Here is a 13,674-nt window from a genome sequence, read left to right on the forward strand (position 1 = left end):
GTGTGGTACCCCACTCTCGGGTAAGGAGGGAGCACTACCCACATCCAACACCATATCACTCCAGTAGGGAAGGGCGAGATAGCTCCTGAGGGAGAGCACAGTCCCTGTCCCTGTCAGGTGGAGGGATCTAGGTAGAGGAGGTGGGTGGAGGAAGTAGTTTAGGGGAGCACTAAAGAAAGGACTAAAGAAAGGACTGAAGGTAGAAGGGACCACATAGAGTGACATTTGGTGACGTGGGTCACATGACAGAGAGTATAAAAGACAGGTAGAAAGATCTAGAAAGGCCAGTAAGTGAGGACCGTTGAGGAGTAGGGTCCAGGTGGAGTGAGGGCCCATTCAGAGGGGCCCAGTAGGAGAGTGAGGAGAGAGGACCGGAGCAGTGAGGAGGGCTCCATAGAGAGAGAAAGGATCCTAGGGGCACGGGAAGTGCGGAGTCCAGCCATGCGCCCGAGTTCACACCGACCGTGAAGAGATCAGGTCGCAGTAGGGGACCGGCCCCAGACTAGTGGAGGACTGCAAGACTCAGCTAGCAAACCGGAGGCTGCAATCTCTAAGTGCCGTAGCCAAAGCCACACACATTCGCTGAAAAGGTGGCTATATAGGACCAAGGGGACAGAGAGGACGTCGCCCGACAAGGCCCGCGGCCACTGACTCGGGACACTGTGTGTGAGGCGCAGGGCAGGAGGCCGAGAGCCAGCGCAGAGAGAGACGACCCGGGAAAGGTACACAAGAAGGGGGTCCCGATCAAGTGCACCCAAGTTATCTGAGAGTTGGCTGGATCACTTCCCCGGAGGACACAGGACTCGGTGGGCTGTTATAACTTGCTGGCAGTTGCATTGCATCCTGGAACATCATAAGAACTGTGAGTAAAAACTTGAAGACTGCACCCCGCTGTGTCCTTGACTTAATTGCTGCGTCACCTGCCTTGCACTACACCAACAACAAAGCTACCTCCTGGAGTATAGCTCTACCCGTGGAGAGCTGAACCATCTCTGCTGCGTCACCAATGACCCCAGTGGATCTGAACAGCAGCGGCGGCGGCCACCTATAGCCGCATACCACGGGTGGCGTCACCCCTAAAACTTTATTCCCCTCTGTTATTGACCGCCTGGGGCCACAGACCGGGTCACGCCACCGTGACTATCCTAAAAGAACTGACCGGCCCGGCGCCGAGTACTCCACGGCCTCAGGGAGCGCGTCAAATGATGTTGTGTTGTGTGTTTTCTCCAGCTGTAGGACATAATCAGGACTGATGACGGCTCGGTCCCGCCACGACTGGTCGTCTATTTCTCAGGTGGATTGTAGTCACAGATCTTGGTCACTAGATTTTAGCATAATCTCCATCTCCGTCCTCTGTAAATAACATAGTTGTCCCCTTTTCATGTGACCCACCCAATGACGAGGGCTGAAGTACCGGTGACGCCATACTTATATTTCCCATTGATATTGGTGCCATGACATCGGTTGGACTCCATGATTTTTCCATGAATGTGTTTCTGAACTTCTTGATTCTTGTGCAATTCTCAACCCAACAGCTGACTCTGACCTCATCTTATTGATTCCGTCTAGTTTTGTTAGTAGGTAAAGAAGCTACAATTTTTCATCAGTTTTCTATAAGTGTGTGCTGTTCATGGAAACGTGACAGCTCTTAATAAGGCTTCCATGGATTGAATGTCTTGCATGCCAGGTACACGAGGAACGTCGGCCTTCACCCTTTAATCCCTATACAGGTATTTGGTATTACAAGAGTCCCCTAGTTTGTATCTATGGAGTAGCTGCTGGCCGGTAAAGCGAGCTGGCAGAGAAAGATTGACCAGATGGTTCACAACAAGGGTGGCTACCACATTTGTGCTAACAAAGCTGGTCCTACAAGGACAAGTAGGTGTAGTGTCTTTTTCTGGGTGGTTCAATAATCAATAGAGACCAAGCTCAACTATGATAAATGGGTGCCAGGAACACAACGTACTAGGTAATATAGAATGAGGTTCCGGCACTCTCAATAAATATAGAGAGTCAATGGTTGTGATTCAAAAAAGTAATTCCTTTAATAGATTCTCCAAAGTATGGTTGCCCATATGGTTGCCCAACGTTTCAACCCCACCGGGGTTTTCATCAGGGGCTTCAGTTAAACTAAATGGTAGAATCTTGTGGGTATCGACTGGAAGGTCCTTAATTGTAGAATGGAATATTCTGGCCAAAAATGCTTGGAAAATGTATCCAAATAGAAAAATGCTCAGGGTGCTGTTACCCTTAGATATAAGGTGAGTGTACCTGTGCGTGGCGTCTTGCTGATATTGCCGGTGGCTGAGCATTTTTCTATTTGGATACATTTTCCAAGCATTTTTGGCCGGAATTTTCCATTCTACAGTTAAGGACCTTCCAGTCGATACCCACAAGATTCTACCATTTAGTTTAACTGAAGCCCCTGATGAAAACCCTGGTGGGGTTGAAACGTTGGGCAACCATATGGGCAACCATATGGGCAACCATACTTTGGAGAATCTATTAAAGGAATTACTTTTTTGAATCACAACCATTGACTCTCTACATTTATTGAGAGTGCCGGAACCTTATTTTTTTGGGTGGTGACATCAAGTCAATTGACTCATTGAGGCTTCATTTATGTTTTCTCATGGCTGCATCTGTCCACGGAGTAATGAAATAACTCTTAATATTCTGCAGAAATGTTCACAATCTCATGAATCTATTGATTGATGTCTGAGATACTTTATAGAAGAACCTAAAGAGAAGAAGCTCAGATCCAATGTACAAGTGACTCTTTTATTGTTGGATACATTCCGTCGCCGTGTTTCTACTCTTTCTATAGTTTTATGTCTGTTAGTATTTTGTAAGGAAAGTCCCTGGAAGATCTCAAGACTTTACTGACCATCATCTTACACCTTTACTTACACAAAGCTACAGACGTTTTCACTAAAATACATAATTTCTTAGGAGGTTTACACTAAGGAGACGTGAAGGTGCAGGAGATAGAGCCATAAATCCCTATTGTTATTTATAAATAAATCCCTTTTTATTTAAGTAGTGAGAAAAAAAATTGGAAATTGGGATTTTCATGGACCGCGTGTCTGTGTGCTCCACACGCTGACATGTCCGTTTTTGACTTGCAGGATGGATCACACGGGCCTCTTCAAGTCAGTGGGTCCGTGTAAACACATACCATACACGGATGTCATCAGTGTGACACGTACCGGCGCCTGGGAATCAGTGTACAGTTAGCGCTGTTCCCAAGAGCCGGGTGCTGAACGCTGCACTCATCATGGTTGCCTGCCGGCGCTGCGATCAGCACCAGCAGGGACAATGATGAGAGTAGTAGTGTCTGCTCCTGCAGTGTCCCTGTGTAAAAAAAAAAAGAATAAAATAAAAAAATCCATATACAACTGATTCTCACAAAATTAGAATATCATCAAAAAGTTAATTTATTTCAGTTCTTCAATACAAAAAGTGAAACTGCTATATTACATAGAGTCATTACACACAGAGTGATCTATTTCAAGTGCTTATTCCTGTTAGTTTTGATGATTATGGCTTACAGCCAATGAAAACACAAAAGTCATTATCTCAGTAAATTAGAATACTTAATAGCAACAGCTTGAAAAATGTTTTTAAAATCTGAAATGTCCTACTGAAATGTCTGTTCAGTAAATGCATCAATACTTGGTCGGGCTCATTCTGCATCAATTACTGCATCAATGCGACAATGTGGCATGGAGGCGATCAGCCTGTGGCATGGAGGGATCAGCCTGTGGCATGGAGGGATCAGCCTGTGGCACTGCTGAGGTGTTATGGAAGCCCAGGTGGTGTTGATAGCAGCCTTCAGCTGGTCTGCATTGTTGGGTCTGGTGTCTCATCTTCCTCTTGACAATACCCCATAGATTCTCTATAATAGAGTCTCTATGGGGTTAAGGTCAGGCGATTTTGCGGCCAATCAAGCACAGTGATACTGTTGTGTGTAAACCAGGTATTGGTACTTTTGACTCTAGAAGCAATGACTCCAGCAGCAGTCCACTCCTTGTGAATCTCCCCAAATGTTTGAATGGCCTTTTCTTCACAATCCTTTCCAGGCTGCGGTTATCCCGGCTGCTTCTGCACCTTTTTCTACACTTTTTCCTTCCACTCAACTTTCCATTAATATGCTTGGATACAGCACTGTGTGAACAGCCAGCTTCTTTAGCAATGACCTTTTGTGGCTTACCCTCCTTGTGGAGTGTGTCAATGACTGCCTTCTGGACATCGGTCAAGTCAGCATTCTTCCCCATGATTGTGGAGCCTACTGAAACAGACTTAGGGACCTTTTTAAACGCGTACGAAGCCTTTGCAGGTGTCTTTTGTTAATTATTTTAATTTATGGAGATAATGACTTTTGTGTTTTCATTGGCTGTAAGCCATAATCATCAACATTAACAGAAATAAACACGTGAAATAGATCCCTCTGCGTGTAATGACTCTATATAATAGATCCCTCTGCGTGTAATGACTCTATATAATAGATCCCTCTGTGTGTAATGACTCTATATAATAGATCCCTCTGTTTGTAATGACTCTATATAATAGATCCCTCTGTGTGTAATGTCTCTATATAATAGTTCCCTCTGTGTGTAATGACTCTATATAATAGATCCCTTTGTGTGTAATGACTCTATGTAATAGATCCCTCTGTGTGTAATGACTCTATATAATAGATCACTGTGTGTAATGACTCTATATAATAGATCCCTCTGTGTGTAATGACTCTATATAATAGATCCCTCTGTGTGTAATGACTCTATATAATAGATCCCTCTGTGTGTAATGACTCTATATAATAGATCCCTCTGTGTGTAATGACTCTATATAATAGATCGCTCTGTGTGTAATGACTCTATATAATAGATCCCTCTGTGTGTAATGACTCTATATAATAGATCCCTCTGTGTGTAATGACTCTATATAATAGATCCCTCTGTGTGTAATGACTCTATATAATAGATCCCTCTGTGTGTAATGACTCTATATAATAGATCCCTCTGCGTGTAATGAATCTATATAATAGATCACTCTGTGTGTAATGACTCTATATAATAGATCACTCTGTGTGTAATGACTCTATATAATGGATCCCTCTGTGTGTAATGACTCTATATAATAGATCCCTCTGTGTGTAATGACTCTACATAATAGATCCCTCTGCATGTATTGACTCTATATAATAGATCCCTCTGTGTGTAATGCCTCTATATAATAGATCCCTCTGTGTGTAATGACTCTATATAATAGATCACTCTGTGTGTAATGACTCTACATAATAGATCCCTCTGCGTGTAATGACTCTATATAACAGATCCCTCTGTGTGTAATGACTCTATATAATAGATCCCTCTGTGTGTAATGACTCTGTATAATAGATCACTCTGTGTGTAATGACTCTATATAATAGATCCCTCTGTGTGTAATGACTATATAATAGATCCCTCTGTGTGTAATGACTCTATATAATAGATCCCTCTGTGTGAAATGACTCTATAAAGATCCCTCTGTGTGTAGTGACTCTATATAATAGATCCCTCTGTGTGTAATGACTCTATATAATAGATCTCTCTGTGTGTAATGACTCTATATAATAGATCCCTCTGTGTGTAATGACTCTATATAATAGATCCCTCTGTGTGTAATGACTCTATATAATAGATCCCTCTGCGTGTAATGAATCTATATAATAGATCACTCTGTGTGTAATGAATCTATATAATAGATCACTCTGTGTGTAATGACTCTATATAATAGATCACTCTGTGTGTAATGACTCTATATAATGGATCCCTCTGTGTGTAATGACTCTATATAATAGATCTCTCTGTGTGTAATGACTCTATATAATAGATCCCTCTGTGTGTAATGACTCTATATAATAGATCCCTCTTTGTGTAATGACTTTATATAATAGATCCCTCTGTGTGTAATTGACGCGCCCCCTGGGCCAGTGCTGTTTGGGGATTACCCGGAACCGGATCTGATGGGGGTTGTAGTCTCCGAGTGGCGGCGACCCGGTCCGTGCCCAGGGTGTCAAACTCAGTGTGTGGCAGTCCTTACTGATGTTATTAGTTGTTCTTAGTGTCGACTACGCCACCCGTTGATTTGCGGTCACTACGGCCGCCGCTGCAGCAGGGTCCGCTGAGGCTGGTGGTATACGTGCAGCTGTGGTAGTATAACCCCCAACGGGAGGGGTATAGCCTCAGGGGGTCAGGTGTAGAGGATGGTGATAGTGGTGGTGCAGTGTGGATGGTAAGAAGACTCAGAGTCGGGCTGTGCAGTTCAGGGTTTTTACTTACTGCTGTTCTGTTGGTCACTCTGGCCTTGAGTGACCGCCCGAGCCGTGCTGCGTCCACCAGGTCCTGGACTCGGCCAACCCCCAAGCAATTCTGGAGCGTGGTCCTGAGCTCCCTTTCTGACTGTCCTCTCTACTGGCCGTCCCCACCAGGGGTCCACTTATGTCCGGCTCCCTCGGGTCTCCTATTGGGTGAACCTTCTTTGGCTTCCCTGACCCTATGCTCGGTGTGCCTTCTTAGTGGACTTGGTGAGGGGCTGCTCCACATGTAATGTCGCAGCCTCCGGTTCTTAGTTGAGGGTTGTTTCTCTCCTCCACTAATTTGGGATCCGGTTCCCTTGCGTGCCAACCCTTCACCCTTCTGGTTGTATACTGGGTTCTTGGGGTTCCTTCTTCTCCCCCTCTGGGTCCTTCTCTTCTCCTCTCTCTCTTCTCTCTGCAGGCGCTCCTGGACCTCTCTCAGGACTGACTGACCCTCTACAGAAGACTGACCCTGATCTAAGATGGTGCCCACCTTATATACTCCCTCTATGTGTGAGCTCAGGTGACCAGCACCCAATGAGCTCCTAGCCTTACCCAAACTGCTCCCCCTATCTGCCCCTACACTACTGGGATGTTCCACCCCCCTCCCACTCCAGCCAGGAACAGACACTGTCGTACCTGCACATATACTGGTGGGAGTACCGTCGGTCTGTCCCCCGGAAATGGGATGTATGTAGTGTATGCAGCTATCTGAGCTCAGTCCCACACTCCATCCTTACCCGGGAGTGGAATACCACACCTCTGGCTTGAGGTGTAATACCCCTGTAGCAACCGAGTCTTCAGGGTGCTACATAATGACTCTATATAATAGATCCCTCTGCGTGTAATGAATCTATATAATAGATCACTCTGTGTGTAATGACTCTATATAATAGATCACTCTGTGTGTAATGACTCTATATAATAGATCCCTCTGTGTGTAATGACTCTACATAATAGATCCCTCTGCGTGTAATGACTCTATATAATAGATCCCTCTGTGTGTAATGCCTCTATATAATAGATCCCTCTGTGTGTAATGATTCTATATAATAGATCACTCTGTGTGTAATGACTCTACATAATAGATCCCACTGCGTGTAATGACTCTATATAATAGATCCCTCTGTGTGTAATGACTATATAATAGATCCCTCTGTGTGTAATGACTCTATATAATAGATCCCTCTGTGTGTAATGACTCTATATAATAGATCCCTCTGTGTGTAATGACTCTATATAATAGATCCCTGTGTGTAATGACTCTATATAATAGATCCCTCTGTGTGTAATGACTATATAATAGATCCCTCTGTGTGTAATGACTCTATATAATAGATCCCTCTGTGTGAAATGACTCTATAAAGATCCCTCTGTATGTAGTGACTCTATATAATAGATCCCTCTGTGTGTAATGACTCTATATAATAGATCTCTCTGTGTGTAATGACTCTTTATAATAGATCCCTCTGTGTGTAATGACTCTATATAATAGATCGCTCTGCGTGTAATGACTCTATATAATAGATCCCTCTGCGTGTAATGACTCTATATAATAGATCGCTCTGTGTGTAATGACTCTATATAATAGATCCCTCTGCGTGTAATGACTCTATATAATAGATCCCTCTGTGTGTAATGACTCTATATAATAGATCCCTCTGTGTGTAATGACTCTATATAATAGATCCGTCTGTGTGTAATGACTCTATATAATAGATCCCTCTGTGTGTAATGACTCTATATAATAGATCCCTCTGTGTGTAATGACTCTATATAATAGATCCCTCTGTGTGTAATGACTCTATATAAATAGATCCCTCTGCGTGTAATGACTCTATATAATAGATCCCTCTGCGTGTAATGACTCTATATAATAGATCCCTCTGTGTGTAATGACTCTATATAATAGATCCCTCTGTGTGTAATGACTCTATATAATAGATCCCTCTGTGTAATGACTCTATATAATAGATCCCTCTGTGTGTAATGACTCTATATAATAGATCCCTCTGTGTGTAATGACTCTATATAATAGATCCCTCCACGTGTAATGACTCTATATAATAGATCCCTCTGCGTGTAATGACTCTATATAATAGATCCCTCTGTGTGTAATGACTCTATATAATAGACTCCTCTGTGTTTAATGACTCTATATAATAGATCCCTCTGTGTGTAATGACTCTATATAATAGATCCCTGTGTGTAATGACTCTATATAAATAGATCCCTCTGCGTGTAATGACTCTATATAATAGATCCCTCTGTGTGTAATGACTCTATATAAATAGATCACTCTGTGTGTAATGACTCTATATAATAGATCCCTCTGTGTGTAATGACTCTATATAAATAGATCACTCTGTGTGTAATGGCTCTATATAATAGATCGCTCTGTGTGTAATGACTCTATATAATATACCCCTCTGTGTGTAATGACTCTATATAATAGATCCCTCTGTGTGTAATGACTCTATATAATAGATCGCTCTGTGTGTAATGACTCTATATAATATACCCCTCTGTGTGTAATGACTCTATATAATAGATCCCTCTGTGTGTAATGACTCTATATAATAGATCCCTCTGTGTGTAATGACTCTTTATAATAGATCCCTCTGTGTAATGACTCTATATAATAGATCCCTCTGTGTGTAATGACTCTATATAATAGATCCCTCTGTGTGTAATGACTCTATATAATAGATCCCTCCACGTGTAATGACTCTATATAATAGATCCCTCCGCGTGTAATGACTCTATATAATAGATCCCTCTGTGTGTAATGACTCTATATAATAGACTCCTCTGTGTTTAATGACTCTATATAATAGATCCCTCTGCATGTAATGACTCTATATAATAGATCCCTCTGTGTGTAATGACTCTATATAATAGATCCCTCTGTGTGTAATGACTCTATATAATAGATCCCTCTGTGTGTAATGACTCTATATAATAGATCCCTCTGCGTGTAATGACTCTATATAATAGATTCCTCTGCGTGTAATGACTCTATATAATAGATCCCTCTGTGTGTAATGACTCTATATAATAGATCCCTGTGTGTAATGACTCTATATAAATAGATCCCTCTGCGTGTAATGACTCTATATAATAGATCCCTCTGTGTGTAATGACTCTATATAAATAGATCACTCTGTGTGTAATTACTCTATATAATAGATCCCTCTGTGTGTAATGACTCTATATAAATAGATCACTCTGTGTGTAATGGCTCTATATAATAGATCGCTCTGTGTGTAATGACTCTATATAATATACCCCTCTGTGTGTAATGACTCTATATAATAGATCCCTCTGTGTGTAATGACTCTATATAATAGATCCCTCTGTGTGTAATGACTCTATATAATAGATCCCTCTGTGTGTAATGACTCTATATAATAGATCCCTCTGTGTGTAATGACTCTATATAATAGATCCCTCTGTGTGTAATGACTCTTTATAATAGATCCCTCTGTGTGTAATGACTCTTTATAATAGATCCCTCTGTGTGTAATGACTCTATATAATAGATCCCTCTGCGTGTAATGACTCTATATAATAGATCCCTCTGTGTGTAATGACTCTATGTAATAGATCCCTCTGCGTGTAATGACTCTATATAATAGATCCCTCTGTGTGTAATGACTCTATATAAATAGATCCCTCTGCACGTAATGACTCTATATAATAGATCCCTCTGTGTGTAATGACTCTATATAATAGATCCCTCTGTGTGTAATGACTCTATATAATAGATCCCTCTGTGTGTAATGACTCTATATAATAGATCCCTCTGTGTGTAATGACTCTATAATAGATCCCTCTGTGTGTAATGACTCTATATAAATAGATCACTCTGTGTGTAATGACTCTATATAATAGATCCCTCTGCGTGTAATGACTCTATATAATAGATCCCTCTGCGTGTAATGACTCTATATAATAGATCGCTCTGCGTGTAATGACTCTATATAATAGATCCCTCTGTGTGTAACGACTCTATATAATAGATCCCTCTGTGTGTAACGACTCTATATAATAGATCCCTCTGTGTGTAACGACTCTATATAATAGATCCCTCTGTGTGTAATGACTCTATATAATAGATCCCTCTGTGTGTAATGACTCTATATAATAGATCACTGTGTGTGTAATGACTCTATATAATAGATCGCTCTGTGTGTAATGACTCTATATAATAGATCCCTCTGTGTGTAATGATTCTATATAATAGATCACTCTGTGTGTAATGACTCTACATAATAGATCCCACTGCGTGTAATGACTCTATATAATAGATCCCTCTGTGTGTAATGACCCTGTATAATAGATCTCTCCGTGTGTAATGACTCTATATAATAGATCCCTCTGTGTGTAATGACTCTATATAATAGATCCCTCTGTGTAATGACTCTATATAATAGATCCCTCTGTGTGTAATGACTCTATATAATAGATCCCTCTGTGTGTAACGACTCTATATAATAGATCCCTCTGTGTGTAATGACTCTATATAATAGATCCCTCTGTGTGTAATGACTCTATATAATAGATCCCTCTGTGTGTAATGACTCTATATAATAGATCCCTCTGCGTGTAATGACTCTATATAATAGATCCCCCTGTGTGTAATGACTCTATATAATAGATCCCTCTGTGTGTAATGACTCTATATAATAGATCCCTCTGTGTGTAATGACTCTATGTAATAGATCCCTCTGTGTGTAATGACTCTATAGTAGATCCCTCTGTGTGTAATGACTCTATATAAATAGATCACTCTATGTGTAATGACTCTATATAATAGATCGCTCTGTGTGTAATGACTCTATATAATAGATCCCTCTGTGTGTAATGACTCTATATAATAGATCCCTCTGTGTGTAATGACTCTATATAATAGATCCCTCTGTGTGTAATGACTCTATATAATAGATCCCTCTGTGTGTAATGACTCTATAATAGATCCCTCTGTGTGTAATGACTCTATATAAATAGATCACTCTGTGTGTAATGACTCTATATAATAGATCGCTCTGTGTGTAATGACTCTATATAAATAGATCCCTCTGTGTGTAATGACTCTATATAATAGATCTCTCTGTGTGTAATGACTCTATATAATAGATCCCTCTGTGTGTAATGACCCTATATAATAGATCCCTGTGTGTAATGACTCTATATAATAGATCCCTCTGTGTGTAATGACTGTATATAATAGATCCCTCTGTGTGTAATGACTCTATATAATAGATCCCTCTGTGTGTAATGACTCTATATAATAGATCCCTCTGTGTGTAATGACTCTATATAATAGATCCCTCTGTGTGTAATGACTCTATATAATAGATCCCTCTGTGTGTAATGACTCTATATAATAGATCCCTCTGTGTGTAATGACTCTATATAATAGATCCCTCTGTGTGTAATGACTCTATATAATAGATCACTCTGTGAGTAGTGACTCTATATAATAGATCACTCTGTGTGTAATGACTCTATATAATAGATCACTCTGTGTGTAATGACTCTATATAATAGATCGCTCTGTGTGTAATGACTCTATATAATAGATCCCTCTGTGTGTAATGACTCTATATAATAGATCCCTCTGTGTGTAATGACTCTATATAATATATGAGTTTCACTTTTTGCATTGAAGAACTGAAATAAAAAACTTTTTGAAGATATTCTAATTTTGTGAGAAGCACCTGTACTCACCTGTCCTGAGTGTCCCCCGCTGTAATCCATGCGACTGATTACTCTGAGGAGCCGGGGAGAATGATTCCTGCAGGAGTCATTTTCCCCGACTCCTTTGCGTGAGCGGTCAGAGGATTACAGCGGGGGACACTCAGGACAGGTTAGTATGAGAATTTTTTATTTTATTCTTATTTTTACAGTTGGACATTGCGGGAGCAGAATACTACTCTCATCATTGTCCCATGCTGGTGCTGATCGCAGCGCCAGCAGGGAACAATGATGAGGGCAGCGTTCAGCACCCAGCGCTTGGGAACAGTGCTAACTGTACTGCTGATTCCCAGATGCTGGTACGTGTCATCCTGATGCAGCACACGGTTGCCATACAGGTGAACATGGATATCTCAGGTATGGGTTTTTCCAGTACCGAAAATATCAGGATGTGTAAAAGAGTCCTAAAACTGTCTGATAAATCCCACTTGGATATAACTTTTTTAGCTCATTAGATACCGATTCGTTTTATCACTAACATCTCCACAATGGAGAAGCAAAATAATAAAAAAAAAGTTATTCCTTTCCGCATCCAATATTACATCGTGTTCAGGTAAACATGAAAAATTTGGTGAAAGGTCCTTTAAGTATCAGAATCCTCAAAAGGGGCACAAAATTGGAGGTGGTTGCTTATAGTTTAGCGGGTTCCTCTCAGGGTTGTATGTCTTCAGTTTTTCTCATACATTTTGTTCAGGAGCGCTTTGGTTGGTGCATGTGACAGGTAGCAATCAGATTCACTTCTTCATGTATGAGTAACTGAGGTGAAGTCCATGAAGCCCCCAGATATGTGAACCTAATGTAGATTGGAGCGATGATCCTTTGAGAGGTCCATCATGTTCCTACAGGAGCTCGAACTGAATCAGATACATGGAGGTGAGGATAAACCACAGACAGGGAAAACCTCTTGTATAAAATGGACGACGAGCTGCATAATATACCCAGGATCACTGCGTTCCTATGATGTCCCTATGATTGGCAATGTCAGCTAATGATAGTGCGGCTCCAAGTCTCTTGGGTTTGTGTGGCGCCCCTGCGGGTTCAGTCGCCACAGAGGTACAGCATCTCACCCAGAGGTGTGGTATCTCACTCTCAGGTAAGGAAGGAGTACAGCCCGGGACACAAACACCTGCATCCAACACTACACCACTCCAGACCAGCAGGAGGGGCAAGATGCGCTGCTCCTTTGCAGAGCCCTGTCTATGGCTGGAGTGGGGGGAACCAAAGTAGGGGGAATCATGTAGTGGGTGTGGGTGGAGGAAGCAGTTTAGGGGAGCACTTGAGAAGGAGGATATAAAAAGGGGAAGCCATCTTGTGAGGGGTGGTCAGTCTGATGAGTTCAGTCAGAGGAGGAGAGTGTGTGGAGCAGGAGCTCAGCAGGAGCTCTGCTCAGGAGGAGGGCCTAGCGAGAGAGGCTCAGGACAGAAAGAAGAGAGGAGAGGAGTGAGAAGAAAGGCTCCAGTAAGACAGAAAGGATCCCAGGGGCACGGGCAGTGCGAATGCCACCAGTGCGCCCGAATCTACCAGGCCGTGGAGGGATTGAGGCGCAGAAGGGGACCGGCCCCTAAACTAGC

Source organism: Phyllobates terribilis, unplaced genomic scaffold (assembly GCF_046119375.1).
Source record: "Phyllobates terribilis strain yellow unplaced genomic scaffold, ASM4611937v1 Scaffold_9__5_contigs__length_417890890, whole genome shotgun sequence".
In the NCBI taxonomy this organism is placed as follows: Eukaryota; Metazoa; Chordata; class Amphibia; order Anura; family Dendrobatidae; genus Phyllobates; species Phyllobates terribilis.